Below are 27,124 nucleotides of genomic sequence, written 5' to 3'. Positions count from 1 at the left end.
CTTTGTCCAAATAGGGATCCTTACTTCTAAGTCAGGATAAGGGAATTACACTCCTTAATAACCCCTGCTCACCCCCTTGGTAGCTTGGCATGAGCAGACAAGCTTATCTCAGAGGCAGTGTGTTAAGCATTTGTGAATATACACAGTAATACAGTGATAACACTACAGATGGACACAACACAGGTTTTATCAAAATAAGTATTCTTTATATAGACTTAAACACAAGACCACAAACGACAAAAATCCACAATAGTACACTTAAGATTACTAAGCAGCCATCAACCTCACCCAATGGCTATCCAACAGTGCCGACATCCTAGCACCGTTGAAAAAACGTCAAAGCAAACTAGGCAGCAAAAACGCCTCCTGGTTCAACGATGATCTTAAGAAATCGAAGAAACTCTGTCGCTCCCTCGAGAAGGCCTGGAAAAAAGACCCAAACACCAGCACCAGGGACGCCTTCAAAAACGCCACCCGCATACACCACCAACTAATCCGGTCTGCCAAGAAAGCTGCATTCAAAGACCGACTAGATAACAACGCCCACAACAGCAAAGAATTATTCAACATCGTCAAAGATTTTACCAACCCATCAGCCAACTCCAACGACATCACCCCCTCTCAAGCCCTCTGCGACTCCCTAGCTTCCTTCTTCCACAACAAAAATCGCAGACATCCACAACAGCTTCGACAACCGACCCGGAGACCAACCCACCCAACCTTCTGCAGAACCTTCACCCGCCTTGAACATCCTTAACGACTGGAACCCAATCTCCACTGAGGACACCATCCGCCTGATGAACTCCATCCACTCAGGATCCCCAACTGACCCATGCCCTCACCACATCTTCAACAAAGCAGACTCCATCATAGCACCACACCTCCGAGATGTCATCAACTGCTCCCTTAACTCCGCCACCTTCCCGGAAAGCTGGAAACACGCAGAACTCAGCGCCCTTCTGAAAAAACCCACAGCTGACCCCACCGAACTCAAAAACTACCGCCCCATCTTGCTTCTTCCATTCCCGGCCAAAGTCATCGAGAAAGCTGTCAACAACCAGCTCGCAACCTTCCTCGAAACCAACAAATCCCTCGACCCCTCACAGTCCGGCTTCCGAGCCAAACACAGCACTGAGACCGCACTTATCGCAGCAACAGACGACATTCAAACTCTACTGGACAATGGAGACACAGTCGCCCTCATCCTCCTCGACCTCTCCGCTGCCTTCGACACAGTCTGTCATAGCACCCTTCTACAGCGCCTCAGAAACGTCGGAATCCAAGGAAAAGCACTGGAATGGATCACCTCATTCCTCACCGGAAGAACCCAGAGAGTCCGCCTCCCACCATTCAAGTCAGAGGCCTCTGAAGTCATCTGCGGCATGCCACAAGGATCGTCACTCAGCCCCACCCTCTTCAACGTATACATGAGCCCCCTTGCGGCCATCGCTCGCCAACACAATCTCAACATCATCTCCTACGCTGACGACACTCAACTGATCCTCTCACTCACCAAAGACCCTAACACAGCCAAAACCAACTTACACGAAGGAATGAAAGAAGTAGCCGAGTGGATGAAGCACAGCCGTCTGAAACTGAACTCAGACAAAACAGAAGTCCTCATCTTAGGCACCTCCCCATCTGCCTGGGATGACTCTTGGTGGCCAGAAGCCCTTGGAAAAGCACCCATCCCGACGGACCAGGCACGGAACCTGGGCGTCATCCTGGACTCCTCACTCTCGATGACCAGACAAGTCAACGCCGTTTCATCATTTTGCTTCAACATTCTTCGCATGCTCAAAAAAAAATTCGCTGGATCCCCACCGAAACTAGAAAAACGGTCACCCACGCACTGGTCACGAGCCGCCTGGACTACGGAAACACCCTATACGCCGGTACCACCGCAAAACTCCAGAAAAAACTCCAACGCATCCAGAACGCTTCAGCCAGGCTCATATTAGACATTCCGTGTAAAGAACACATCTCTGGTCACCTGAAAAACCTCCACTGGCTCCCCGTAAATAAGAGGATTACTTTCCGCCTCCTAACCCACGCACACAGAGCACTTTACGAACTTGGACTCGAATGCCTCAACACACGACTGTCCTTCTACACCCCCTCCCGTCAGCTACGATCCTCCAACCAAGCCCTTGCCACTGTACCTCGCATCAACAAAACCACCATGGGAGGTAGATCCTTCTCCTACCTCGCAGCTAAAACCTGGAACTCACTTCCCACTCACCTTCGCCTTACCCAGAACCACCTAGCATTCAGAAAGCAACTTAAAACTTGGATATTCGACAAGTAATTCCCCACCCTTCCTCAAGCGCCTTGAGACCCTATGGGTATGTAGCGCGCTATATAAATTTCTTGACTTGACTTGACTTGACTAAAAGAGGATTAAAGTCTCTTAATTCAAGTTGTTGGTAAATGTGACAAAGTCCTCAACAAAGTACCTGGATGCGTAACGCAAAGTAAACAAAAGGCTCGCAAAAGGGGAGATGCGTTGGTTCCGTGATCCGGGGGAACGGTTGCGTCCTTCCTCAATGCTTGCGTAGAGTAGGGGACTCGTCGTGAGCCTTACCGGAGCGAAGGTGATGCGTAGATTCTCGGCTTGCGGGCCTGTTGCGGTGCGCAAGATGGCGCCTTGATGCGATGATCCAGTTGCGATGCGAGAAGATGGCGTCCTTTATGCGGCGATGCGATGACGCCCAGGCAGCCTTGCGACGACTCTGTACTTTGGAGCCGCGACAGGCCCTGAGATGCGCTTCTCCGACGATGCGATGGCATCTCTCTCGATGGCGTCACGCTTCTCCAGTGATGCGACAGCAGACAGCTTTGATGAACACACGCTTCCAGGGAGATGAGACGAAGGCTCGCTTCTCCGGCGTTGCGATGATTTCAGCTGCGGCGGCGACACGCTTCTTCTCGATGCGTCACGCTTCCAGCTCCCAGAGGCACGCAAGTGACTGGAGTCAGAATTCCCAGCAAGGAAATTCAGGAGGGAGCTGGAGGTGAAGTCTTTTGGACCTGAGACTTCAGCAGGAGGCAAGCACAGTTCAAGCCCTTGGAGAATATTCTGAAGATGAAAGTCCTTACAAAGTTCCTTCTCCTTTCCCTTGGCAATGAAGAAACCACTGCAGGCCAACCCAGCAAACAGCACACTGGCAGAGGGGCAGTCCAAACTCCTGCAGCTTCCTTGTTTCTTCTTCTTGGCAGAAAGGTTTCTTGTTCCAGAAGTGATCTAATTTCTTGAGATCAGGGTCCCAATATTTATACCCCCAAATCCTTTGTTCTCTGAAGGCAGAGAGGCCTCTGCCTAGTCCAAACCAGTTCCTGAGCACTTTGTTTACATAACTCTCTTCTGTGCAGGGCAGAGACATCAGACGCCCCACAGGAGGTGGAGCCAGCACAGGGAGGGAAGATACAGCTCTAGAGCACTCCGTTGATATGATTCCTCCTCTCCTTTCACAGTGCAGGGCAGAGACATCAGACAAGCCACAGGAGGTGGAGCCAACATTGTAGAGGAAAGGCCCAGCACTATTCAGGTCCTAGGTGCACTCCTCCCTCCCATCTGGGAGGGAGGAGTGCACCTATTCACCACTGGGCTGTCCCAGCCTGTTTCCTAGAATTCCCCAGCCCTGTCACTCACAAACACAGACAAGGAATACACAACTCAGCAGAGGCAGGCTCAAATGGTTAGGCAAGCAAATACCTGCTTTCTAAAAGTGGTATTTGCAAACACAGCATATTAAAATAGACTTTACTAAAAGATGTCTTTTATTATTCGGAGTTCAGGCATACTCAATTTGAATTTCTACCATGTTCCCTGAGTCAGTTAGGATTGTAAGAATGTAACAATCTTAACTGCCTATTCTGGCCTATCAGAATAGGTAGCCTTCAATTGTGAAAAACGAAAATGGCTGTAATTCACTATTAGAACATGCTACACACATCAGAGCATGTCTTACCTTGTACTTACAATGCACCCTGCCCTTCGGTCTACCATAGCGGTGTCTAATATGAAGCAAAGGGAAGGTTTAGGGACTTGCAAGTGGGTGCACTTGGCCAAGTCGACATGGCAGTGCTAGACTGCACACAGGCATTGCAATGGCAGGCCTGAGGCACACTTTACAAGCTGCTTCTGTGGGTGGCCCAACCAGTGCTGCAAGCCCACCAGCAGCATTTGATTTACAAGCCCTGGGCGCACATGGTGCACTGTACTAGGGGCTGACAGGTAAATCAAATAACCCAATCATGGAATCCAATCAGTATCTCAATTTAACATAGGGAGCACTTGCACTGTGGCACTGATTAGCAGTGGCACAGTGCCCAAAGCATAAATCCAGCAAAAACATATCAAAACAGAGGAGGCAATCCGTAAAAAATGGAAGGAAGACTCACGCCAATGATGCCAGGTCTAACATGCAGCATATCTAGATGATATTGCTGTCTTTAGCTCCACCTGGGAGGATCACCTGGTCCACCTGAGAAATGTTTTTGGAGGCCCTGCAGAAAGCAGGCCTAACTATCAAGGCTACTAAGTGCCAGATAGGGCAGAGTCAGGTTATGTACTTGGGCCACCTTGTAGGTTCAACCATTGCAGAGCAAAATTCAAACCATCATGGAATGGGTTGCTCCAACTACCCAGACTCAGGTCAGAGCTTTCTTGGGCCTGACTGGGTACTAGTGGAGATTTGTCAAGGGGTATGGTTCCATAGTGACACCTCTGAATGACTTAACTTCTAAAAGAATGCTTAATAAAGTTCAGTGGACAGTAAGCTGTTAAATGGCATTTGATGACCTGAAGCAGCCATGTGCACTGCACCAATTCTGCAAAGTCCTAACTACTCCAAAGAGTTCATTGTCCAAACCGATGCATCTGAGTTGGGGTAGGGGCTGTGCTATCACAATTGAATGATGAAGGTCAGGACCAGCCAGTAGCTTTTATTAGCAAAAGGCTGACCCCTAAAGAGAAACGTTGGTCAGCTATTGAGGGGGAGGCCTTTGCTGTGGTTTGGGCTCTAAAGAAGCTGAGGCCATACTTGTTTGGCACCCACCTCACTGTTCAGACTGACCATAAGCCCCTCTTATGGCTAAAACAGATGAAGGCTGAAAACCCCAAACTTTTGAGGTGGTCCATTTCCCTATAGGGGATGGACTATACAGTGGAACATAGACCTGGGAGTAACCGTGCCAATACAGATGGACTCTCCCGATATTTCCACTTAGAACATGAAGACTCAACTGGTCAAGGTTAGTTTAATGTGACTGCGTTTGGGGGGGGGGGTTGTGTAGAGAGTACGATCTGCTTACCATGTTACTCCTACTATTTGCTGGTGTTTCACTGTTATTCGACTTTAGTGTGGCTGGGGCCCTGCTATTCAGGACCCCAGCCTAGCTGCTTCCTCTCCAAAATGGTTGCATGTACTTTAGGTACACTTCAGATTGGTTACTGGGTTACCCTTGTGAGTCCCTAGTAGATGGTACCTTAGGTACTAAAAGCAAAGGTACCCCAAAGGCCTACCAGGGGCTGAAGCATGTATTATGCTACCTCTGGGAAGCCTTCCAAAATGGCACCACAGGTCTGCTACTGCAGCCTGGGTAAAGTGGTGCAAGCACCCCTTACTAAGATATAGGCTACCTATATCTACCTTATATCACTGACACATATAAGCCTATAAGTCACTCCTATGGCAGGCCTTAACAATCCTGAAGCGGTACAAGAAAGGGGTGATGATGGACGGAGCATCTGAATCAATCAAACACTCACAGCCAGTCAAAAGATCTGGGTTTAATCCATCACCGTTCTTTAGCCCACTCTGCCACCCCAGTTCAGACATGGCTATATGCAAACCAGTCTGACCCTGTGCCTCATGGGAACAGCCCAGCCCGAACTGCCAAGCCATGTCTTTGCTGGACCGGAAACAAGCTTCCGAGGACCGGTTTCTGGCATTCCAGCCAACTTCAGCCCGGCTTGCTTGAATCCAGTGGCAAAGTGAGCAAGGGACTCATGTCTGAGCATACCCTGCCACACTTATGGCGGCCAAAAGCGGTACAAAAGGGGGGTGGTGATGGACGGAGCATCTGAATCAATCAAACACTCACACCCAGTCAAAAGATCTGGCTTTAATCCATCACCGTTCTTTAGCCCACTCTGCCACCCCAGTTCACACATGGCTATATGCAAATCAGTCTGACCCTGTGCCTCATGGGAACAGTCCAGCCCGAACTGCCAAGCCATGTCTTCGCTGGACCGGAAACAAGCTTCCGAAGACCGGTTTCTGGCATTAAAGCCGTCTTCAGCCCGGCTTGCTTGAATCCAGTGGCAAAGTGAGCAAGGGACTCACGTCTGAGCATACCCATCCACACTTATGGCGGCCAAAAGCGGTACAAAAGGGGGGTGGTGATGGACGGAGCATCTGAATCAATCAAACACTCACACCCAGTCAAAAGATCTGGGTTTCATCCATCACCGTTCTTTAGCCCACTCTGCCAACCCAGTTCAGACATGGCTATATGCAAATCAGTCTCACCCTGTGCCTCATGGGAACAGTCCAGCCCGAACTGCCAAGCCATGTCTTCGCTGGACCGGAAACAAGCTTCCGAGGACCGGTTTCTGGCAATCCAGCCGTCTTCAGCCCAGCTTGCTTGAATCCAGTGGCAAAGTGAGCAAGGGACTCACGTCTGAGCATATCCTGCCACACTTATGGCGGCCAAAAGCGGTACAAAAGGGGGATGGTGATGGACGGAGCATCTGAATCAATCAAACACTCACAGCCAGTCAAAAGATCTGGGTTTAATCCATCACCGTTCTTTAGCCCACTCTGCCACCCCAGTTCAGACATGGCTATATGCAAATCAGTCTGATCCTCTGCCTCATGGGAACAGTCCAGCCCGAACTGCCAAGCCATGTCTTCGCTGGACCGGAAACAAGCTTCCGAGGACCGGTTTCTGGCATTCCAGCCGTCTTTAGCCCGGCTTACTTGAATTGGGTGGCAAAGTGAGCAAGGGACTCACGTCTGAGCATACCCTGCCACACTTATGGTGGACAAAAGTGGTAAAAAAATGGGGTGGTGGTGCATATAGCCATTGTCTGACCTAGGGTGGTGTGGAGTACAAAAAAACTATGGATTTAGGCCCAGATCTTTATATTGGGGTGAATGTAATACATTGTTCTGCATTCTGTCCATCAACTGTGTTTTTTGCAATTTTCACCCCAAGTGAGCTGGGCATGCTCAGACGTGAGTCCCAGGCACTCCACATCACTGGAGTCAAGCTATCCAGGCTGATAGCCAGAAACCGGTCCTTGGATGCTTGATTCCGGTCTAGGAAAGACATGGCTTGGTAGTTCGGGCTGGACTGTTCCCATGAGGCACAGGGTCAAGGCTGATTTGCATATAGCCATTGTCTGACCTAGGGTGGTGTGGAGTGCAGAAAAACAATGGATTTAGGCCCAGATCTTTGTACTGGGGTGAATGTAAGACATTGTTCTGCATTCTGTCCATCAACTGTGTTTTTTGCACTTTTCACCCCGAGTGGGCTGGGTATGCTCAGACGTGAGTCCCAGGCACTCCACATCACTGGAGTCAAGCTACCCAGGCTGAAGAAGGCTGATAGCCAGAAACCGGTCCTTGGATGCTTGATTCCGGTCTAGGAAAGACATGGCTTGGTAGTTCGGGCTGGACTGTTCCCATGAGGCACAGGGTCAAGGCTGATTTGCATATAGCCATTGTCTGGCCTAGGGTGGTGTGGAGTGCAAAAAAACGATGGATTTAGGCCCAGATCTTTGTACTGGGGTGAATGTAAGACATTGTTCTGCATTCTGTCCATCAACTGTGTTTTTTGCAATTTTCACCCCGAGTGGGCTGGGTATGCTCAGACGTGAGTCCCAGGCACTCCACATCACTGGAGTCAAGCTATCCAGGCTGAAGAAGGTTGATAGCCAGAAACCGGTCCTTGGATGCTTGAGTCCGGTCTAGGAAAGACATGGCTTGGTAGTTCGGGCTGGACTGTTCCTATGAGGCACAGGGTCAAGGCTGATTTGCATATAGCCATTGTCTGACCTAGGGTGGTGTGGAGTGCAAATAACAATGGATTTAGGCCCAGATCTTTGTACTGGGGTGAATGTAAGACATTGTTCTGCATTCTGTTCATCAACTGTGTTTTTAACAATCCTGAAGGCAGAGTGCTTAGTTTTGTGTGAGCTAAGCCCCTCTGCAGCTTTCAGAATCACTTCTCTGTAGCTGTTCTGTGATGCAGCCAGACCATATACTCTTAAGTGCATTATAACCTGGGGGTTAATGCTAACTTTGGAATGGCTGCATGGAAACATGTCTTGTTTGGTGTCAAACACTTTGGAATCCTACCTCCACCCCCCCCCCCCCAGTTCTGGCGGCAGGGGTAGAATTCCACCCTTCTTGAGGGAGAAGACATGTGCACACTTACTTAAACGGTAACAGTTTAAAAGAGCCCTGGCATCACAAAATGAATGCCAGACATATATCTGACCTTCTGCTGCTAAACGCAACTCCGGCAGGGGAGGCCTGCACAATAGGTTTCCTGTCACAGGGAGGTGTAACCACCTCCAAGAAAGGCTTTAGTGTATTGGGGCTGGATGGGTGCATTCATAGAATGCTTTTTCAGACAGAGTTGGGGGCACACTTGGTGTCCCTGTGTATACCCCAGTTCGAACCGTTTGCAGAGGCACTCAGCCCCTGCTCTGGCGCGAAACTAGACAAAGGGAAAGGGGTGTAACCACCCCCACCCTGCATCCTCCCATAGGTGGGACCCTAGAGTAAGTCCAACCCTTAAACTTAGTATAAGTATAGGAACCCAGTCCTTAGGACTTCAGATTACCCTGGACGAAACTCTGCAACATATATCCTGGAACTTCGACATTCTATTTCGACTAGAAGATGGAAGAATCTCCCTTGGGGTCAAGGAGTGACTCCCCTGTTCAAACAGGCACCAAAGAAGCATCTTGCCGGTCTGCATTTCCAAGGCTCCTGCCGGATCCCGAATGATTTGCGACACAGGACCCAGACTTCCAGACATCACCGAGGCCAACATGAGATCACAGCAAAACTGAGACCCGCAGCCGTCACGAGATGTGGAACCAGAATCCCTGGATACCGTACGCATTTGCTAGTTCATTGACTACCCGAGCCTTCCCAAAGTTGTGCACTGGGCTACTTGTAGTCCAAGCCCCGAGATCCACTTGCACCGAATATTGTGGGCCTACACTCCACGAGTGTTCCGTGGGCCCACTTCTAGCATTTCAGCTCGATTGCGATCCCTTGTCCGTCGACTGGTGGGTCCCCACGAAGGTAACTCTTATGTTTCTTGGGCTTTCCTGGTTGCTCCAGACGTACCCTGACTCCCCTCCATAGGGTGAATCCCTCATACCTTGGTGGTCTATACCAAAGCCAATCTTTGCTTTCTGTGTGGGTTGCTGTTGCCAACGCTTGTTGGGTCCAATCCAGATACTGACGCTGCAGCACTCGACATCCTTCTCATGAGACAGCTCAAATCCAGCTCCTGGTCAACGTTGACGCCTCCTGGTCCTCGTGGCTGAAGAGTCAAGCTTCACCTTATTCACCTTAAATCACCCGACATTGGTTGGCATCTTCCCCTTGCCTTCCTGGTCACTGGCTAATGACCCAGACTCTGTCCCCTCTGCTTTCAGGTTCTTCAGATCTTCGAACCACCCTTGGATCCATCCGGACACTTTCCACTTGGTCCCCTGCAGCACTTCTTCGCAGCTCGCCATAGGAAACGACGACGAAACCCGACACGAAAAGACACCTATGCACCCGGCTTCTCTGGGTGAGTTAACACGAGTACTCCGGTGCTCCCGTGGGTATTGACTCTAGAACTGCCTAGGGGCCCTTCCAACCGCGCCTTTCCCCATAGAAGTTAATAGCGATTCACGGCTGTGTTTAGACACGTCCCCGTGGGTCCCGTGTCACTACCTTGGGTGGTTGCTGGTGCACCCTGCGGTTCTAAAGGCTCTAGACCTTGTATGTCAGTCGTGGTTCTTATACTACTTTATTAGTATATGGTTGTGACACCCCTGGGGCTGACCATATATTGTGCTAATTTACTGTGTGCTAAATAAGTTTACTTGTGTACTTTAGCCACTAGCCTAATAAAGAAACAAGGGGGATGTGTTTAGAATAAATACATATATTTTATATATACCTGGTGTGGTTCTCCTTTCTTTTAGACATTCAAGAGGTTATAATCTGGTAAACCAACCTGCTTTACACCCCTTCAAGACTTAGCCTGAAGGCTGTTCTTCACAGCTACCACTAGGATAGATTTCTATAAGGTTGTTGTTAACCTACCATCAATAAAGGGTTGTTTGGGTTGGTGCAAGGTGCCCACTAGAATAGTGGACAGCATATGCCAGGCCAACTTCTCACAATAGGGGTCTTCCTGCCCCGCGGCGGGACGGGCGTGCTACAACCTACGACTACGCGGGAGCACCGTTCTAACAATAGTATGTGTGGAGATGGGGTAGCTTGAGGAAGGGTCTGTAGTGAATAAGGGTAGGTGAATTAAAAAGGACCTGGCCTCATGAACTTAAAGAACTTTAATAGGTCGTCGCGGCTGGACCTGGTAACAAGCATTTGCAATGCAATAGGTCTCGCATTAGGAAAGTTTGAGCTATTGGTCTTGTAAATGACAAATATTTTATTTATGTGTTGGTTTTGAAAATAGCAAAATGAATAGTTTTGTCATTTACAATGCCAATACTTTTAACTTTTGCAAATGTGACAAGTTCAAGTTCAAGAATTTATATAGCGCACTACTCACCCAGAGGGTCTCAAGGCGCATGGGGATGGGGTTCATTATTTATCGAATAGCCAGGTTTTAAGTTCTTTTCTGAAGCAGATGTGGTTCTGTGTAAGGCGGAGGTGAGTGGGGAGTGTGTTCCAGGTCTTGGCCGCCAAGTAGGAGAAGGATCTACCTCCCATGGTGGATCTTTGGATACGCGGAACTGCGGCGAGGCCTAGATTGGAGAATCTTAGTTGGCGGGTGGGAGTGTAGAAGGATAGTCGAGTGTTGAGGCATTCGGGCCCTAGTTTGTAGAGGGTCTTGTGTGCGTGGGTGAGGAGACGGAATGTAATTCTCTTGTTGACGGGAAGCCAGTGGAGGTCTTTCAGGTGGCCGGTAATGTGATCTTGGCGAGGGATGTCCAAAATGAGTCTCGCTGATGCGTTTTGGATGCGTTGTAGTTTTTTCTGTAATTTGGCTGTAATTCCGGCGTAGAGGGTGTTTCCGTAGTCCAGTCGACTCGTGACTAGTGCGTGGGTGACAGTCTTTCTTGTCTCGGAGGGGATCCAACGGAAGATTTTTTTGAGCATACGAAGTACGTTGAAGCAGGAGGATGAGACGCGTTGACTTGTCTGGTCATCAAGAGGGAGGAGTCTAGGATGAAGCCCAGGTTGCGTGCGTGATCTGTGGGTATGGGTGCTGTGCCCAGAGCCGAAGGCCACCATGATTCGTCCCAGGCAGAGGGGTATGATCCTTGGATGAGCACCTCCGTTTTGTCTGAGTTAAGTTTTAGGCGGCTGTTTTTTCATCCATTCGGCTACTTCTTTCATGCCTTCGTGAAGATTGGTTTTGGCGGAGTTAGGGTCTTTGGTGAGGGAAAGGATCAGCTGGGTGTCGTCAGCGTAGGAGATGATGTTAAGGTTGTGTTGACGCGCGATGGATGCGAGTGGACTCATGTAGACGTTGAAGAGGGTGGGACTGAGTGATGATCCTTGTGGTACACCGCAGATGACTTCGGTAGCCTCTGATTTGAATGGGGGAAGTCGGACTTTCTGGGTTCTTCCGGCAAGATCCAGTCCAATGCTTTTCCTTGTATTCCGATGTTGTTGAGGCATTGTATGAGGGTGCTATGACAGACTGTATCGAAGGCGGCTGAGAGGTCGAGTAGGATGAGGGCCACTGTTTCTCCGTTGTCCAGAAGTGTTCGGATGTCGTCTGTAGCTGCAATGAGAGCGGTCTCGGTGCTGTGTTTGGCTCGAAAGCCGGATTGTGAGGGATTGAGGGAGTTGTTGGATTCGAGGATGGCGGCGAGTTGGCTATTGACGGCTTTCTCAATGACTTTTGCCGGGAAAGGGAGGAGGGATATGGGGCGGTAGTTTTTGAGTTCAGAGGGGTCTGCTGTGGGTTTCTTCAGGAGGGCGCTGACTTCGGCATGTTTCCAGATTTCTGGGAAGGTAGCAGAGTTGAAGGAGCAGTTGATGATATCACTGAGATGGGGTGCGATGATAGAGTCTGCTTTGTTGAAGATGTGGTGGGGACATGGGTCGGTTGGTGAGCCAGAGTGGATGGAATTCATTAGGCGGATGGTGTCTTCAGTGGTGACTGGATTCCAGGGGCTGAGATTGTTAGAGGGCGGTTTAGGTTCTGAGGGGGGTAGAGAGGATTGTTCGTTGGAACTGTTTTCGAAGCTTTTATGTATGTCGGCAATTTTGTTGTAGAAAAAGGAGGATAACGAATCGCAGAGGTCTTGGGAGGGAGTGATGTCGTTTGAGGCTGCAGTGGGGTTGGTAAATTCTTTGACGATGTTGAATAGTTCCTTGCTGTTATGGGCATTGTTGTCGAGTCGATTCTTGAATGCTGATTTCCCTGGTGGATCGAATCAGCTGGTGGTGTTTGCGGGTGGCTGCCTTGAAGGTGGTCAAGTTGTCGGTGGTTGGGTTTTTTCTCCATGTTTTCTCGAGAGTACGGCATAGCTTCTTGGATTTCTTAAGGTCATCGTTGAACCAGGGGGCCTTTTTGCTGTCTTGTTTGGTGTGATGGTTTTTCAAGGGTGCTAATTCGTCAGCGCTGTGAGTGATCCATTGTTTGAATTTGATGGCAGCTTGGTTTGGTCCAATGCGAGGGCGGGTGGTTTTTGGTTGAGCGATGTGAGGAGTTGGTCGGTGGTGATTTTGTTCCATTTTCTTCGGGGAATAGGTTGTGGGGGGTTGTGGGTCGAGGTGGTTCTGTAGCTGAAGTGAACACAACTGTGGTCCGTCCAATGGAGAGCTGTTGTGCGATCGAAGGAGATGTGTTTGCTGGAAGTGAAGATTGGGTCGAGCGTATGTCCGGCTACATGGGTGGGGGTGTCAACAAGTTGTTTGAGTCCGAGATTGTCCAGGTTGTCCAGAAGGGTGGTTGTGTTGCTGTCGTTTTTCTTTTCCATGTGGAAATTGAGGTCTCCTAGTAGAATGTAGTTCTCGGAGGCGAGGGCATGTGGACTGATGAAGTCAGTGATGTCCTTGCTGAATTGTTTACGTGTACCTGGAGGCCTGTAGATGAGGGTGCCTCTGAGTGTGGTCCTGGGGTCAGTGTGGACCTGGAAGTGAAGGTGTTCGGCGGTTGTAAGGTTATTGTCGGAGCTGGTCGTGATTTTTTTTTTTTTTTTAAACCTTTATTGATACTTCAACCAGTTACAAGTATGGGCCTACAACCACCAGGGCTGGCCGCTAAACAATATCATTTCAACCAAGCAATTGGAACCAGACTCGGCCTCCCGGGAGGCGAATACAGCACGATTGCAATTAAAACTGGCCGCATAGCATATTATACGAATAGCAGGATAATAAAGGTTCCATTTTATAATATAAGATAGAAGGATCAGGTGCCATACAATATCACAAAGATGCATAAAGGGCGGGCAAAACAGCAGGAGGTCCACAGTTAGTTCGATATCATTCAAAACAGTGGCGCTGAGGCATACCATTCAGGATAAACAAGCATACAATTAATGTTCGCACCAGTGGAGCGCCCGCCCGATGGTACTGAAGTACCGTGAAAGTATAGGCACGGATAAAAAGTCGACAATTGACAAAAGAATAGACCCACTACGCTGACCCGAAAAAGAAGAAACAAAAGGAAAGGCGAAGAAAGAGAAGAAGAAAAAAAGGGCCATAGAAAGAAATAGTAAAAACAAAATTCCCCCCTCCAACCCCCCACCCTGCACCCCTGCAGATGACTACGGCCTACCCCCCTAGCAGCGTGCCTGTCGCCCCGTAAATGAACCCGAAATGTAGAAAAATAAAGGGAAAAAAAAGAAAAGGGAAAGAAAGAAGGGACCAAAACCCTGCCCAAAGAGGAGAAATGGAGGAGGGCTATGTCATACGCATTCCCGGACTCTCCCCCCCGTCTTAACGAGAATCTCCCGCAATGCTAACACGATCAAGCAGACCACAATAAAACAGTACATCAGAGGAAACTAGAAATCCCGCCCCGGACTCCGTTAACCAAATAAAGCAGTCCCGTTACCAATAAATCAATATTGAGAAACCTCAAACAACAGTCTCAGCCTTGGCCCAGTCGATCAAATTTGCTGACCCCCTCCGATAAAGAGAGCCCCACCGTAAAATTGTCAAAGGTCAAACAGAAGTTGCCGAAACATAGTCCATAAGTCGAAGAAAGGATGGCAAGTCCCAAAGTAGACGCTCGAGTCCAACGATGCCCCTTCCCGACTTTAAGACCAGGCACTATCCCATCCGCCATCTTGATGGACCAGCTGGGAAGGGGGTGCGACACAGTTCCACACAGATCACAAATACGAGCAAATGTCTCCAAATCGGGAAAAGCAGTGAAATGTTCCGCCAATTGCAGTTCCAAAGATTCCGACTTTGTATGTGCATCGCCAATCTCCACATGTTCGAACCGTTCCACTTCTGTAGGGGCATGGAAAGCTCCAAGCACCGGGTCAAATTGCATCGCTGGGGTAGCAATAGGAAAAGGAACTGGCCACCGGGTCTCGGGCAGCAAATCAGAGTCCGGTCCTGATCCTCTAATTCCGTCCGCCGCCAACATCAGATTCCAGGCCTGGGTCTTCATAGTCGCCTGAAGTGCCTCAAGGGCCGCCATCACTGACCGTAATGACGGGCCGCACTGAACCCGCTCTGCAGGGTTTCGCATAGCATCAAGCATATTGACCCCCACGGAGAGGTGCCTTCCCCGGGGTAAGATTAGGCGGAGCAGGAATGAGCCGTGAGGGACCGATCATCAATAGGCGTTAGTGCGCACCAAGTCTCCGATCCAACGGCACCGGCGCTACGAACGCCAGGCCCCCAGGTCTCGGACCCCCACACACACCACCTCGGGCGTCACTCGTGTCCTCACCTCCGGTACAGTTCCAGGCAGCAAATCGGCAGCCAAGCAATCATAAAGATGTCGGAAGTTCCATGGACCGGACCCTGCCGCTCACTCCGGTCCGCTGTTGTTCAACTAGGACCCGGCTAGTCCAACACTTGAGACCCCGGCTTCCAGACTGGGCTAGGTCTCAAATTAAACCTCGACATAACTCCACTCCACCATGTCGCAAAAATCTCGGGATTGCACCATCAGTCCGCAGAGTAGTTCATGCACCCGGATATGGGGCGAGAAATCAGGATATACGACAGGAACTTTGAGCGAAAGACGGGGGTCAGCGGAGCCGGGAAGCTATGCGGCCATCTTGCTTGCTGTCTTAGCTCCACCCCCCGCTGGTCGTGATTTTGATGGTGTTCTTATGGACGATGGCAATGCCTCCTCCTGTTTGGACGGTGCGGTCTTTTCGGATGATCTTGTAGTTGTCCGGGATGGCTATGGCGATGTCGGGTGTTGATGATGTGTTCATCCATGTTTCAGTAAGGAAGGCGACGTCTGGTGATGTAGCGTCGAGTAGATCCCAGAGTTCGGTAGCGTGTCTGTGGACCGAGCGGGTGTTCAGCAGGATGCACTTCAGGTGGTTAGAGTCGGAGCTGTGTTTGGGGTTAGTGGATGTGGTATGGGTCTTGATGCTGGTAAATTTGCAGGAGTGGCAGGCGAAGGGCCCGCGGGTACGTCTCGGGGCAGCTTCGTAGCATTGGGGCGTGCGTCCGGGGTTAAAGGCTAGGAGGGTGGCTGCATCATACTTAATGCGGGTGGAGTGCGGTTTGCGGGGGACAGGGGGTCTGGCGCTGTGCGCGATCCAGGCGCGGACGGGCGTAGACGGGCTTACCTTTGGCGCACCTTCGGCACGCAAGAGGCGCGACCGCTGCGCGTGACCGCTGAGCGTGACCGCTGCGCGCAAAGACATCTGTCATATATGGATGGTGGAGGGGGAGGGGCGAGGGGGGGTCAGCTGGGAGGCGGGAGCGGGGTGGAGCTCAGGGCAGGGAGGCACAAACAATAACAAACAAACAAAATGGCGGCAATCGGATAATTAAACAGGACTGGGGTCCGATCGGCAGTGCTTCTAAAACAAATGGCAGTGGAGTTGGCAATCGGGCAAAGGAAATCTGCAGGCAGCACAACAGCGCGAGTCAAAGAATTGCAGTCTAGCGCTACTTTCGAAGGTGCCTCCGCTAATATTTATATATTAATGGGCAGGCGGGGCAATCTCTCGCTATCCAGTTAAGCCAATAATTATGCAGATAATCAATTTCTATTCGATGCAGCAGTATAGCAGGCTGAGGCGAACAATCAATCAGTTAAGCAGGCTGAGGCAGTGCAAGGCGCGAAACGCTACGATACCGGTCAGGAGCAGCGGGTGGAGCGGCCGTTTCTGCTGGTAGCAGGACGGTTTCTACTATAGCATTCGTAATGCAACATGTTTTGTATTTACGTGACTTAGCTGTATTGATATTACAAATAACAATGGCTTTTAACTTTTTAAAATAATGAATACTTAAATAAAAGTTATTGTAATTTATAATGGCAATAGCTTAAACTTTAGTAAATAACTTTTGTGAAGATTATGTTCAGTGTATTTTATTGTGACGAAAATCCAAGAACAGAAGTGAAATATTAACATCTTTTTGTGACATTTGTAATAAAGCTTGAAACATTGAGAGAACATATTTGAACCAGTTGTTGTTGAATAGTTGCACAAATTGATGCTGTGGTGCCCCTGAGTGATGCTGTGGTGCCCCTGAGTGATGCTGTGGGATAGATAGATAGATAGATAGATAGATAGATAGATAGATAGATAGATAGATAGATAGATAGATAGATAGATAGATAGATAGATAGATAGATAGATAGATAGATAGAGGGCGATTGATAGATAGATAGATAGAGTGAAGGTGATAGATAGAGTGAGGGCGATAGATAGATAGATAGATAGATAGATAGATAGATAGATAGATAGATAGATAGATAGATAGATAGATAGATAGGTAGATAGATAGATAGATAGATAGATAGATAGATAGATAGATAGATAGATAGATAGATAGATAGATAGATAGATAGATAGATAGATAGATAGATAGATAGATAGATAGATAGATAGATAGATAGATAGAGTGAGGGCGATAGATAGATAGAGTGAGGGCGATAGATAGATAGATAGAGTGAGGGCGATAGATAGATAGAGTGAGGGTGACAGATAGATAGAGTGAGGGCGATAGATAGATAGAGTGAGGGCGATAGATAGATAGAGTGAGGGCGATAGATAGATAGAGTGAGGGTGACAGATAGATAGAGTGAGGGCGATAGATAGATAGAGTGAGGGCGACAGATATATAGATAGATAGAGTGAGGGCGATAGATGTGTGTGGTTGTGTGTGTGTGTGGTTGTGTGTGTGTGTGGTTGTGTGTGTGGTCGTATGTGTGTGTGGTTGTGTGTGATTGTGTGGTTGTGTGTGTGGTTGTGTGTGCAATTGTGTGTGTGGTGTGGTTGTGTGTGTTTGTGTGTGTGGTGTGGTTGTGTGTGTTTGTGTGGTTGTATGTGTGTGTGTGCGTGGTTCTATGTATGTGTGTGTGCAGTTAGAGAATGATGTATGTGCAAGAGAGCAGCAGATCAGCACAGCAGAAGAGAACAGGGAGTTAAAGAAGGAGGTCGTGGAGGAGAGCAGCAGATCAGCACAGGAGAAGAGAACAGGGAGTTAGATTGAGGTACCGGGTTTTTAGGAACCCGGTGGTGCCAGGGGAAGAACACCCAGAGACCTCTTGGTTCTTCCTGTTCTGGACCACAGAAACACAGAGTCTTCTAGGTGATGTCAAAGATCGAGTTTTATTGGCTGCAACCAGGTAACAAGCGTCCTAGAAGTACAACAGCACGGGTCGTATATTCTCAGGAGACTGTTCGTTTTTACAGAACCAGCCTTGTCCTTTTATACAAAAATATTAGCTGCGGGCAAGAATTCCTTACTTTACAGTATGGTCATATACATATTTCCAAAACAATGAAAAAGCGAAGTCATGATGGCAAACCCACATTTTGTATGTCCAGTTCGTGATGGATTACCCAGCCAGGCCCAGAACTCCCATCAGATATCGATGAAACCCCAATAAAATCGGGCACCTCCTCATTGTAAAACTAGTCATAAACAAGAAATAGGGACAGGTGTGTGTATGATAGAGCATGGTTTGTATGCAGTGAATGGTTTATGACATGTTGTGCCTTGATGCTATCTTACTCGGCCACTGGGCGAGGAACCGCCCCAACAGGTTTGGCTGGAGGCAGTGGAAGCAGCTCGGCCAGGTCATGGGGAAGTCAGCGAAGGTGGACGTGTCCTTTCAGATCAAATTCGGCCTGGATCAATTGACTATGTAAGGGCAATCCACAAGATGGATGCCGCTCACAAAATGGAACCCGAGGGTTCAACACAGGGAGTGCGATTTAGGGGTGTTCGCGTCACTCAATCGTGACGCAAATGCACAGGCATAACGACCTGATCATTACCGGTCTGCCAATACCAAATTCGTCATGGTAGGATGATATTTTCTGACACGGGTGTTGGACCTCGATATCATATTATAGCAGGGCCCATAATTTTTCAGAACCACAAGAGAAAGAGGTGGGTGGAAGAGAGCAACAGATCAGCACGGAAGAAGAAAACAGGGAGTTAGAGAAGGAGGCGGTGGAAGGGAACAGCGGATCAGCACGGGAGAAGTGAACAGGGAGTTGGAGAAGGGGGCGGGTGGAAGAGAGCAGCAGATCAGCACTGTAGAAAAGAACAGGGAGTTAAAGAAGGAGGCGGGGTGGAAGAGAGCAGCAGATCAGCACAGGAGAAGAGAACCGGGAGTTAAAGAAGGAGGCGGTGGAAGAGAACAGCAGATCGGCACAGGAGAAGAGAACGGGGATTTAGAGAAAGAGGCGGGTGGAAAAGAACAGCAGATTAGCACAGGACAAGAGAAAAGCGAGTTAAAGAAGTAGGCGGGTGGAAGAGAGCAGCAGATCAGCACAGGAGAAGAGAAGAGAACAGGGAGTTAGAGAAGGAGGCAGGGTGGAACAGAGCAGCAGATCAGCACAAGAGAAGAGAACAGGGAGTTAAAGAAGGAGGCGGGGTGGAAGAGAACAGCAGATCAGTACAGGAGAAGAGAACCAGGAGTCACAGAAGGAGGCGTGGAAAAGAACAGCAGATCAGTACAGGAGAAGAGAACAGGGAGTTAGAGAAGGAGGTGGGTGGAAGAGAGGAACAGATCAGCACAGCAGAAGAGAACAGGGAAATAAAGAAGGAGGTGGGGTGGAAGAGAGCAGCAGATCAGCAGAAGTTAACAGGGAGTTAAAGAAGGAGGCTGGTGAAAGAGAGCAGCAGATCAGCACAGGAGAAGAGAAGAAAACAGTGAGTTATAGAAGGAGGTGAGGGGGAAGAGAGCAGCAGATTAGCACAGCAGAAGAGAACAGGGAGTTAAACAAGGAGGTGGGGTGGAAGAGAGCAGCAGAACTGCACGGGAGAAGAGAACAGGGAGGTAGAGAAGGAGGTGGAGTGGAAGAGAACAGCAGATCAGCACGAGAGAAGAGAACAGGTAGTTAAAGAAGGAGGTGGGTGGATGAGAGCAGCAGATCAGCACATGAGAAGAGAACAGGGAGTTAAAGAAGGAGGCGGGGTGGAAGAGAACAGCAGATCGGCACAGGAGAAGAGAACCAGGAGTCACAGAAGGAGGCGTGGAAAAGAACAGCAGATCAGTACAGGAGAAGAGAACAGGGAGTTAGAGAAGGAGGCGGGTGAAAGAGAACAGCAGATCAGCACCGGAGAAGAGAAAAGGGAGTTAGAGAAGGAGGCGGATTGAAGAGAGCAAAAAGATCATCACAGGAGAAGGCAACAAGGAGTTAGAGAATGAGGCGGGGTTGAAGATAAGAGCAGATCAGCACAGAAGAAGAGAACAGGGAGGTAGAGAAGCGGGCGGGTAGAAGAGAGCAGCAGATTAGCACGGGAGAACAGAACAGGGAGATAAAGAAGGAGGCGGGTGGAAGAGAGTAGCAGTTCAGCACAGGAGAAGAGAACAGGGAGTTAAAGTAGGAGGTGGGGTGGAAGAGAGCAGCAGTTCAGCACAGGATAAGAGAACAGGGAGTTAAATAAGGAGGTGGGTGGAAGAGACCAGCAGATCAGCACAGGTGAAGAGAACAGGGAGTTAAATAAGGAGGTGGGTGGAAGAGAACAGCAGATCAGCACAGGAGAAAAGAACAGAGTTAAAGAAGGAGGCGGGGTGGAAGAGAGGAGCAGATCAGCACAGGTGAAGAGAACATGGAGTTAAAGAAGGAGGTGGGGTGGAAGAGAACAGCAGATCAGCACAGGAGAAGAGAACCGGGAGTTAAAGAAGGAGGAGGGGTGGAAGAGAGCAGCAGATCAGCATAGGAGAAGAGAAGAGAACAGGGAGTTAGAGAAGGAGGCAGAGTGGAAGAGAGCAGCAGATCAGCATGGGAGAAGAGAAGAGAACAGGGAGTTAGAGAAGGAGGTGGGTGGAAGAGAGGAGCAGATCAGCACAGCAGAAGAGAATAGGGAGTTAAAGAAGGAGGTGGGGTGGAAGAGAGCAGCAGATTGGCACGGGAGAAGAGAACAGGGAGTTAGAGAAGGAGCCAAGGTGGAAGAGAACAGCAGATCGGCACAGGAGAAGAGAACGGGAGTCACAGAAGGAGGCGGTGGAAAAGAACAGCAGATCAGTACAGGAGAAGAGAACAGGGAGTTAGAGAAGGAGGTGGGGTGAAAGAGAACAGCAGATCAGCACTGGAGAAGAGAAAAGGGAGTTACAGAAGGGGGCGGGTGGAAGAGAGCAGCAGTTCAGCACAGGATAAGAGAACAGGGAGTTAAATAAGGAGGTGGGTGGAGGAGAACAGCAGATCAGCACAGGAGAAAAGAACAGAGTTAAAGAAGGAGGCGGGTGGAAGAGACCAGCAGATCAGCACAGGTGAAGAGAACATGGAGTTAGAGGAGGCGGGGTGGAAGATAAGAGCAGATCAGCACAGGAGAAGAGAACAGGGAGTTAGAGAAGGGGGCGGGTAGAAGAGAGCAGCAGGTCAGCACGGGAGAACAGAACAGGGAAATAAAGAAGGAGGCAGGTGGAAGAGAGTAGCAGTTCAGCACAGGAGAAGAGAAGAGAACAGGGAGTTAAAGTAGGAGGTGGGGTGGAAGAGAGCAGCAGTTCAGCACAGGAGAAGAGAACAGGGAGTTAAATAAGGAGGTGGGTGGAAGAGAACAGTAGATCAGCACAGGAGAAAAGAACAGAGTTAAAGAAGGAGGCGGGGTGGAAGAGAGCAGCAGATCAGCACAGGAGAAGAGAACAGGGAGTTAAGGAAGGAAGCGGGTGGAAGAGAACAGCAGATCAGCACAGGAGAAGAGAACCGGGAGTTAAAGAAGGAGGAGGGGTGGAAGAGAGCAGCAGATCAGCATAGGAGAAGAGAAGAGAACAGGGAGTAAGAGAAGGAGGCAGAGTGGAAGAGAGCAGCAGATCAGCATGGGAGAAGAGAAGAGAACAGGGAGTTAGAGAAGGAGGTGGGTGGAAGAGAGGAGCAGATCAGCACAGCAGAAGAGATTAGGGAGTTAAAGAAGGAGGTGGGGTGGAAGAGAGCAGCAGATTGGCACGGGAGAAGAGAACAGGGAGTTAGAGAAGGAGCCAAGGTGGAAGAGAACAGCAGATCGGCACAGGAGAAGAGAACCGGGAGTCACAGAAGGAGGCGTTGGAAAAGAACAGCAGATCAGTACAGGAGAAGAGAACAGGGAGTTAGAGAAGGAGGTGGGGTGAAAGAGAACAGCAGATCAGCACCGGAGAAGAGAAAAGGGAGTTACAGAAGGGGGCGGGTGGAAGAGAGCAGCAGATCAGCACGGGAGAACAGAACAGGGAGATAAAGAAGGAGGCAGGTGGAAGAGAGTAGCAGATCAGCACAGGAGAAGAGAAGAGAACAGGGATTTAAAGTAGGAGGTGGGGTGGAAGAGAGCAGCATAACAGCACAGCAGAAGAGAACATGGAGTTTAAAAAGGAGGTGGGTGGAATAGAGCAGCAGATCAGCACAGGAGAAGAGAAGAGAACAGGGAGTTAAAGAAGGAGGTGGGGTAGAAGAGAGCAGTAGATCAGCACAGGAGAAGAAAACAGGGAGTTAAAGAAAGAGGAGGGGTTGAAGAGAGCAGTAGATCAGCACAGGAGAAGAGAAGAGAACAGGGAGTTAAAGAAGGAGGCTGTGGAAGAGAGCAGCAGATCAGCAGAGGGAGAAAAGAAGAGAACAGGGAGTTAAAGAAGGAGGTGGGTGGAAAAGAGCAGCAGATCAGCACAGCAAAAGAGAATAGGGAGTTAAAGAAGGAAGTGGGGTGGAAGAGAGCAGCAGATTAGCACAGGAGAAGAGAACAGGGAGTTAAAGAAGGAGGTGGGTGGAAGAGAGCAGCAGAACAGCACTGGAGAAGAACCAGGAGTCACAGAAGGAGGCGGGTGGAAGAGAGCAGCAGAACAGCACTGGAGAAGAGAACAGGGAGGTAGAGAAGGAGGCGGGTTGAAGAGAGCAGCAGATCAGCTCTGGAGAAGAGAAGTGAACAGGGAGTTAGAGAAGGAGGTGGGTGGAAGAGAGCAGCATAACAACACAGCAGAAGAGAACATGGAGTTAAAGAAGGAGGCGGGTGGTAGAGAGCAGCAGATCAGCACGGGAGAAGAGAACAGGGAGTTAAAGAAGGAGGTGGATGGAAGAGAGCAGCAGATCAGCACAGGAGAAGAGAACAGGGAGTTAAAGAAGGAGGTGGGGTAGAAGAGAGCAGCAGATCAGCACAGGAGAAGAAAACAGGGAGTTTAAGAAGGAGGAGGGGTTGAAGAGAGCAGTAGATCAGCACATGAGAAGAGAACAGGGAGTTAAAGAAGGAGGTGGGTGGAAGAGAGCAGCATAACAACGCAGCAGAAGAGAACATGGAGTTAAAGAAGGAGGCGGGTGGAAGAGAGCAGCAGATCAGCACAGGAGAAGAAAACAGGGAGTTAAAGAAGGAGGCGGGGTTGAAGAGAGCAGCAGATCAGCACAGGAGTAGAGAAGAGAACGGAGTTAGAGAAGGAGGCAAGTTGGAAGCGAGCAGCAGATCAGCACAGGAGAAGGGAAGAGAACAGGGAGTTAGAGAAGGAGGTGGGTGGAATAGAGGGAGGTCGATAGATAGAGGGAGGGAGGGCGATAGAGTGAGGGCGATAGAGTGAGAGTGATAGATAGAGGGAGGGCGATAGATAGATAGAGGGAGGGCGATAGATAGAAGGAGGGGGATAGATAGAGGGAGCGCGATACAGGGAGGGTGATAGATAGAGTGAGGGAGGGCAATAGATAGAGTGAGGGAGGGCGATAAAGTGAGGGCGATAGAATGAGTGAGGGCGATAGAATGAGTGAGGGCGGTTGAAGAGAGCAGTAGATCAGCACAGGAGAAGAGAAGAGAACAGGGAGTTAAAGAAGGAGGCGGTGGAAGAGAGCAGCAGATCAGCAGAGGGAGAAAAGAAGAGAACAGGGAGTTAAAGAAGGAAGTGGGGTGGAAGAGAGCAGCAGATTAGCATAGGAGAAGAGAACAGGGAGTTAAAGAAGGAGGTGGGGTGGAAGAGAGCAGCAGAACAGCACTGGAGAAGAGAACAGGGAGGTAGAGAAGAAGGCGGGTTGAAGAGAGCAGCAGATCAGCTCTGGAGAAGAGAAGTGAACAGGGAGTTAGAGAAGGAGGTGGGTGGAAGAGAGCAGCATAACAACACAGCAGAAGAGAACATGGAGTTAAAGAAGGAGGCGGGTGGTAGAGAGCAGCAGATCAGCACAGGTGAAGAGAACATGGAGTTAAAGAAGGAGGCGGGGTGGAAGAGAGCAGCAGATCAGCACGGGAGAAGAGAACAGGGAGTTAAAGAAGGAGGTGGATGGAAGAGAGCAGCAGATCAGCACGGGAGAAGAGAACAGGGAGTTAAAGAAGGAGGTGGATGGAAGAGAGCAGCAGATCAGCACAGGAGAAGAGAACAGGGAGTTAAAGAAGGAGGTGGGGTAGAAGAGAGCAGCAGATCAGCACACACAGGAGAAGAAAACAGGGAGTTTAAGAAGGGGGAGGGGTTGAAGAGAGCAGTAGATCAGCACAGGAGAAGAGAAGAGAACAGGGAGTTAAAGAAGGAGGTGGGTGGAAGAGAGCAGCATAACAACGCAGCAGAAGAGAACATGGAGTTAAAGAAGGAGGCGGGTGGAAGAGAGCAGCAGATCAGCACAGGAGAAGAAAACAGGGAGTTAAAGAAGGAGGCGGGGTTGAAGAGAGCAGCAGATCAGCACAGGAGTAGAGAAGAGAACGGAGTTAGAGAAGGAGGCAAGTTGGAAGCGAGCAGCAGATCAGCACAGGAGAAGGGAAGAGAACAGGGAGTTAGAGAAGGAGGTGGGTGGAATAGAGGGAGGTCGATAGATAGAGGGAGGGAGGGCGATAGAGTGAGGGCGATAGAGTGAGAGTGATAGATAGAGGGAGGGCGATAGATAGATAGAGGGAGGGCGATAGATAGAAGGAGGGGGATAGATAGAGGGTGCGCGATACAGGGAGGGTGATAGATAGAGTGAGGGTGGGCAATAGATAGAGTGAGGGAGGGCGATAAAGTGAGGGCGATAGAGGGCGATAGAATGAGTGAGGGCGGTAGAGTGGTAGAGTGAAGCCGGTAGAGTGAGGGTGGTAGAGTGAGGGCGGTAGAGTGAGGGCAGTAGAGCGAGGTCAGTAGAGTGAGGGCGGTAGAGTGAGGGCGGTTGAGTGAAGGCGGTAGAGTGAGGGCGTGTGGTTGGTAGAGTGAAGGCAGTAGAGTGGTAGAGTGAGGGCTGTAGAGTGAGGGCATGAGGGCGGTAGAGTGGTGGAGTGAGAGCGGTAGAGTGAGGGCAGTAGAGTGGTAGAGTGAGGGCGGTAGAGTAAGGGTGGTAGTGTGGTAGTGTGAGGGCGGTAGAGTGGTAGAGTGAGGGCGGTAGAGATGTAGAGTGAGGGCGGTTGAGTGGTAGAGTGAGAGCGGTAGAGTGAGGGAGGTAGAGTGGTAGAGTGAGGGCGGTAGAGTGATGTAAACCTTGAACCACTCAGTCTCTTGCAATAAGCTAGTCATCTAGTTTGCCAAGTCATTCCTCTACACCCCAATACATAAAGGCATGTTACTCCTCCCGACCACAAACTCCAATTGTCAACTTCATGATGATGTACTTTGTACCAGAGGTTCTATTTGACATGAGTGCACATGTTGGGTGGCAACTGCTCTTTTTTCTATGCACCCTCCATTTTGTATATTAAACAGATCTGGATAACATTTCTACTCTAGTATGCGCAATATCTTTTATTAACAACAGACAGTTTGTAAAAAATAAAAAAGGCCACTTAAATGAAAGACCCCCTGGCTACAATAGACTGTTTGTAAAAAATAAAAAAAGGCCACTTAAATGACAGACCCCCTGGCTACAGTTAGAAACACCTTTCTTGCAAACCTGGGTCGAGAAAAAAATAAACTGAGCATTGAACCACTAGTTAACATTATTGAAGGTCCAATTCCATGACGCCAAGCAGACAATGTCTGTCTGGGTTAACTTTACAAGCAAGCATGTGATGAGGTATGAGAAAAACAACTGAAAGGGAAACCAATAAAACATGTCTTTTGTTTCAGAACATATTAGCAATAATTTGCCAAATTGATAGAACACAACAGGTATGAAAACCTGATTCGTCTGACAGCAATAAAAAAAACTCATTAAAATGGGGCTTGGTATACAGCTGCAGGATAAAGACTTTCAGGTGGGGGCGTTAAATATTAGACTGCAGAAAATAAATTCCAATGAAATGTTCGAGCCCTTATGAAGATGAAAGGCGTGGAAGCCCTTGAGACACTCTCCTAAGTGTTACGTTCAAATAATGAGCCGTTCCTCCCTATCTGCAACGTAACTGGAGAATGTGAAGTGACTCAATACCGTGAAACCCACCTCTGAGAATAAATGAGCATACGGGTAGTATTGAAAAAAAACAATTAGTCATATCAATGTTCTTTATGAGGTTTTGCTTACCTAGGAAAGGATCATTAATGTGCCCCCGCTGCAAGCATTGGCCGCGCGGCCGGGCCGTATAGAACAGAAAAAAAAAATGCGAGAAGTAAAACAAGAAGTCTATGGTGGTGTGAACGGATGCAATAGTTTCTCCATTTGGCACAAGTTGAAGCTGAGCAGAGGAAAGTCAGCGCTGGGAGGGGGGCTGGGCAACCATGTAAGCATTCCGATTCACGCGCAGTTGGTCCTGTTTATGACCTGCGGAGCGCGTGAAGTGGCTGCTGGCAATAAGCATTGATGTTCTCGTCTTGCTTTGTGGGAGGAGCGAATTCCTGTGCAAGCGCCTGGCTCTCACATGAACTGTATGTAATCCGCAGTGGGTAGAGTTTTGAAAACCGCTTACTATAATCTCGCCGAAAACAATGCTTACGCATTGCTTCAGCGAGACCTAAAAAGGTGATGCAGAGTCCTGCTGTCTGTATTTATTAAGTTCCAGGAAAAGAAGCCAGCACAGCATAAGCAGCTACGCACAGCTGCACCAAGCAGGGGATTCCAAGTGTCATCCGTGATGTAACTTACAGAACAAAATGCAAATAAGATATGAGATAAACACAACACACCAGTTTAGCTCCACCCTGGGCGGTGACAGGCAGCGTAGTCCCACCCTGAAGGAACAATGTGCGTAGAGGAGGTAGTGCCCAGGCACGCAACACCCATTGGGCTCACAGGGCTTCACCCCGTGTGTCAGCCTGGGCGGAGACAGCTTCGCGGGCTGGCGAGCATCTAAGTGCAGTCGCACCCGATCACTTAATAGGTCTTTAAAAGACCATTAGTAGTAAACAAGGCTTTTGTTGTGTGTTCACCCCTTTTTACAGCCACTCTGTCTATGGTTGGAAGAATTAGCCCCTCCCTCTCGAAATTTGGCTCTAGTTTCCCGCCTGGTAGTGCCAG

Source organism: Lissotriton vulgaris, chromosome 1_2, assembly GCF_964263255.1.
Source record: "Lissotriton vulgaris chromosome 1_2, aLisVul1.2, whole genome shotgun sequence".
NCBI lineage: Eukaryota > Metazoa > Chordata > Amphibia > Caudata > Salamandridae > Lissotriton > Lissotriton vulgaris.
This window is presented reverse-complemented; position numbering follows the sequence as displayed.